Source organism: Takifugu flavidus, chromosome 17 (genome assembly GCF_003711565.1).
Source record: "Takifugu flavidus isolate HTHZ2018 chromosome 17, ASM371156v2, whole genome shotgun sequence".
Lineage (NCBI taxonomy): Eukaryota > Metazoa > Chordata > Actinopteri > Tetraodontiformes > Tetraodontidae > Takifugu > Takifugu flavidus.
This window is the reverse complement of record NC_079536.1, coordinates 6382558-6387881: the sequence shown is the minus strand read 5'-3', so window position 1 is coordinate 6387881 and position 5324 is coordinate 6382558.

Below are 5324 nucleotides of genomic sequence, written 5' to 3'. Positions count from 1 at the left end.
CCCAGTCATCGTAACCTGAGAGGCAGGGTAGGAGGAAGGGACAGGGAGAGTGAGAGGTGTGGAAAGAGAAGGAATGGGAGGGGAGAGAGACAGCAACAGTACAGAGAGAGAGAGAGAGAGAGAGAGCAACTGTGGGGGGGGGGGGGGGGACAGCCAGACTTACAGACAGAGAAGAGTCTTCATGGAAAAAGCAAAAACATAATAAAAAAGATGCAGACACAATCTGCTTCTGCTCTCTATATGAAGTATCACTGCAGCTGAACTCAAACACACACATTTTAATGACTTCTGAACTTCTGAAATCCTGTCTGAGTACTCAGTAGACACAAAATATTTGAACCTCTCTCCCTGACCCTTTCCTCCCTCGCATCCCCCTGCAGGCGCTGAGTTTGTGCGCTAAAGATTCCACCTGAAAAGCAATAAAAGCCTGGTGGGAATGCTGTTGGCACTAAACTGTTACATCTGCGAGCACAGAAGAACAGGCAGCAGCCTTCACACCTCCATGTGATAAATCCTTACAGTCTCTTGGCTGCATTCCTGCCCTTCACCACCTATTGCCTTAAGATAAAATGGAAAGAAGAAGGGCAGAGGGGAAGGCACTAAAATTACAGCTATTGAAAGGAGAAGAAAGAAAGAGGAAAAGGAGGACAGATAAGAGAAGGTATTGGTTTTACAACTAGATGGCAGCATAAAGACAATGCAAACATTTTGCATCATTAACACCATCATCAGGGCATTTCCTAAAGGAAAGAACCAAGTTTCAGCCCATTCATGCCAATCGCAGAAAATTAAGTGAGAAACAGTCACATTAATCTTTTATTCCTGAACCTCTGTCTACTCAGTGATCCATTAAAAGGGGATTACAAGACCCTGATGATATTCAGGAGCAGCATCAAAGGGAAGCAGTAATTAGTTAACACGGGCTTGATATCCGACAGCATCGCGGTGAGTTAATCAGAGGTGTGAACCTGCAAAGAAAAGGTTTGAAAGTGCTCCGTTTACATTCAAACAGCTTCACGCATGGTTTGTAACAGTCATTGATCAACATTCATCCAACATCTTTTCATCCATTATAAACATTAAACTTGTATTAGCAAGCACCGTTTTTTCCTGTAAGCTAGATTTGCATAATTTGCAAACGTATTAATGACAAGAGAAGGCCTGGCCCACTGTTTTCCAGTAGGTGCTCATGTCCCATATCAGGATATTGGATTAAACCCAACAAAGCCTATTTTCTCCAGAGACACGTGAAACTTTCCCCAGCTTGTAGTGATGTTTTAAAACAGGGGCAGCCGTGAGGGAGAAAAAAGGGCCTTAGGGGAAAAGAGCTCAAATTAGATTAACTAAATTCACAAAGACTGTCCCTAGCCCCTCCTGCATGGCTACACACATCCAAACCCACACCTCAGACCCCCAGCCCCCATTCTCACGGCCGAGAGGTTTCCAAAGGGCCTTCGGGCAGGCCAGGGGCAACCAAATCCCTATGCTCTTTACTGGATTAAAGATGGCTGCGCTACTGGGAGGGGGGGGGGGTGTTTTTATTCATAAGCTGAGCACATCTGTAAACATGATAAATCCATTGAGACAGAAAAGGTTATCAGGTTGTGGAAAACATCAAATGCAATTCTCACAAATTATACACCTAGAAACCAGAGCAAAATGCAGGAAACTTCTTTGGGAACACAATTCCCTCATCACCATTTTCCATTTTCTTTCTGATGAACATAGCAGCAACAACAGGGTGCGGCGAGGTCTGAAATGGCCTCATCTCATGAATGACTGAATGACCTGCAGGGGGGCAAGTGCTTCTCTGGCAATACCCCTCCACTCCAACTCAACGACAAAGAATTCAGACTCAGCCGGGAAAATATCTGACTCAGAAATAAACTCGACGTTCAAAATTTCCCTAAATTCTGCGTCCACGTGCAATAAAACCACAATTTGTGTCTTCAGTCTATACATTTCACAACACACTTCACTCCTTTTTTTACTTCCTAGCTTTCCAACCATCAGCTAGGCCTGCAGGTGCAGACAGAGGCCTGGAGGAATTATCGGTTCACTACCTCCATTCTCCTGGACTGAATGAGATACCATAAGGGTGTCATAGCTGTGCCAGTTTTGGAGTGCCGGAGCTGAAATTGGCAATACGGCCAGGAAAAGCAGAAAAGTAAATACTGAAATACTTCTTGGAACACTTCTTTAAAGAGCACTTGAAGGTGTGTTATTAGAGGTGTAGACAGATTTGATTGGGATTAGAATTCCTGAGCACTGTTTTTTTTAAATAAATAGTGTACAATTGCTGTCGACGTGCACTTTCTCAGGGTCTCTTACACGTTAGGGGGTTGTATCGGTGTCATCTTAAGTTAATGCAAGCGAGGCACAGCAAGGAGCCGCGCATACAGCAGGAAAGTAAAAGAGGACACGCGCAGTTGGTCATGAAAGTACAGCGCTGGAAGGAGAAATGAAAGGCAAGAAAACTGAAGGACAGCAGGAAGATAGGAATACCACAGGGACAGAGGGGCAGCGGGGCTAAGAAAAATAAAGCAAGGCATAGGAGGAGGTTGAAGGGCTTCTGTGGTTTAGTGACAGCTGAACAGATGTATGGAGAGATAGCTCTCCACACGGCACTCTCCTGCTGGGCCATACATTTGCCCTTTACTGCACGTATGTAATTTAACACGCATGAAGAGCACACGTTCACGCAGGGATGAAGGGCAGAAGCAGTTAGAATATCCCAACAAAAGCCAGCTACAAATCAGTCCTTGGTGCTAAAAAAGCAAGTCGACTTTTCAGGTCTTTACTCAGTGACTTAAATTAATCAACGTTCTTTTCAAAATGTGGAAACATTGAATTCATTTAATCTTTCAATCAGCCATTATTAGAATAAAGATCCAGGCTGACAAGCTGTCATGAAAAACCCATTCAAATAACTATCAGTTACTGTCACAGACAAGGCAAAGGACAAACCACATAATGAAGTCATTAACAGAACTTTGTCATCGGGTGTGAGGCAACGATGATGGGATTAAGAGGACTGAGAACACTGAAATTTGTTAGATGTGCCACTGTCTCACCTCTTTAGCAGGTGCTTGATGGTGGTCCTACGTATTCAGCCAATAGAGGCTGAACCACACTAAAGAAAAAAACAAAAGTTTAGAGGAAAGATTCAAATCATGTGCTTCAAAAACAGGTTTTAAATCAATCTCCGACAAATAATGTTTTAGGTTTAGAGAATATAAAATCTAGTGGCAGTACACCTAACACCTTCTTTAGAAATGTTATAGACCACCCATGAGACTCCTTAAAAACAGGATCAGGACCCTCTAAGAGCTACTTAACTTGGTAAAGATAGCAGGAGGAACCAATCCTATCATCTCCTTTATCTGATGGATCACACAATAAAGGGGATGATTTTTGGATAGCCTTAAGGTTCAGAAAATGGATAAATGGCTGGGAAAGGCAACCACTGCTGTAAGCCAGGAAAGTATGAAATACAGCGGCGAGATACTGATCACTCTCCCTGGGTCAAAGCAAGAAGATGAAAGGCATTCTAGCAGTTAAGACAATAGCGCTCATGTAATAGCAAGGTTTCACAAAACGCCCCGGGACTTTTGGAACGCAGGGCATCCAAGTCCCACATGTATCACATCTGAAGAACAATGCTTAAGTGCTCCATTCCAGTAAACAGCCACATTTATTATTTTGACAAAAACGGTTCTTACCTGCCTGCCCCACATGCTCGTGGTCTTGAGAGTTGCAGAAAGCCTACTTCAAAAGTATTTAATTTAATGTATGGAAAAAAAGCCAAACATTTATCAAGTAAAAGAAGACTGCCTGAGCTACAATATTGATGACTGGCTGAAACTATGCAGAAAAAGCATGCCAGCACAGGCCGATAGGCTGCTCACATTAATAGTTTCCAAACCACAATGAGGCCAGTTCTCTCAAACTCTTCAACTTTAAGCAGCCAAAACAAGAGTGAACAATTTAGCAGATTAAATGAGCCCATTTTAAATCTTATTTCAGTATTTCTGCACCAACATCCAGGTGCTCATCCTCTTTGATGATCCGTTCCACGTTAAAGCCATGCAGCACCATGGAGAACCCTGGATCCAGGGCTCCAACAGGTGCAAATTCCAGTAATGCCTGTATGTGTTTGGATGCTTTTGTGCCTCCATTAACCTGGGCCAAGCAGCTCCCTGGAGGTGACGTAAAGCAGTGGAGTCTGACAGCTACACCTGCTTTCATGCTCCATATCAGACACAAGCTGAAGATAGATGACATGAAATGGTTTCAATTCATGGGAATTAATTACATTGAATTTTTTCCTCCAACATTCAAATACAAAATGTCTGTCATGGGGATTTAATCACATTTAATATAAATTCTGTCTGTGGAATTAAACTGTAACATAATCCCTGGGTTCTTATTTCTTGGTCACAATATAAACCGTGTGTACTGACAGATCATAGAGGAGAATTCAGAGTCTGGGGCTGTGTGGGTGGGAGGGCACTCATTGGAAGAAAACTCCCAATAATCAAATTAAGCACATCATTTCCTTTATTACACAGGAATTGAATTAACTCTAAGAAAGCAGCCAAGTCAGAGAAAGTGAAAAGCAGAAAGGGTGGACATTAAAAAGGGCAAGAAAGACTTTTTTGGTGTAATGTTTAGCTGTTACAGTGAATAAAGTCCAAACAAAGCTTTGCAGAAAGGCCCTTTAGGTCTTGACAAACATCGAGGGGCCTCCTATGTTTCACTTTGTTACCCTCCCGCTCGGCTGGTATTCAGGTCTCTCGCTCAGGACGAGGCGATGCAGAGGACACTTGACCGTGTGCCAAGCTGCTTTTCACAGGAACTGGGTGTTTGCACGTCTATATGCTAGAATATGCAACAAAAGGGATGGGGCTTGTTTTTAAGTTCCAATGCTGGAGCAATTAAATAAAGACAAAAAGGAAATCATTTTTTTTAAAAAGAAGCTTCCTGAACAATTGATATTTACTCTGAAGTGGTATGGATATGAGCTGCTTTCGGTGAATACCCAAGTAGAAAGAAAGGGACATTAGAGAGCAGAAAAACAGTAAAGGAATTTGGAATATCCTTCTCGTAAGCGCCTCTCTTCCCTCAGGAGGCATGGAATCTCAGGAACAATGATGAAGCCAAAAAAGAATAAAGCAGGTATCAGCCTTAGAATAGACTGTGTGAGTGTAGGTTTTATACACCAACATCATTTCATCTGAGAATGACAATATTCCCGGGATCCTCTGTCAAAATCTAAGCCAACGCTAGAAGGAATACTACAAAACATGTGACAATTAGACTTA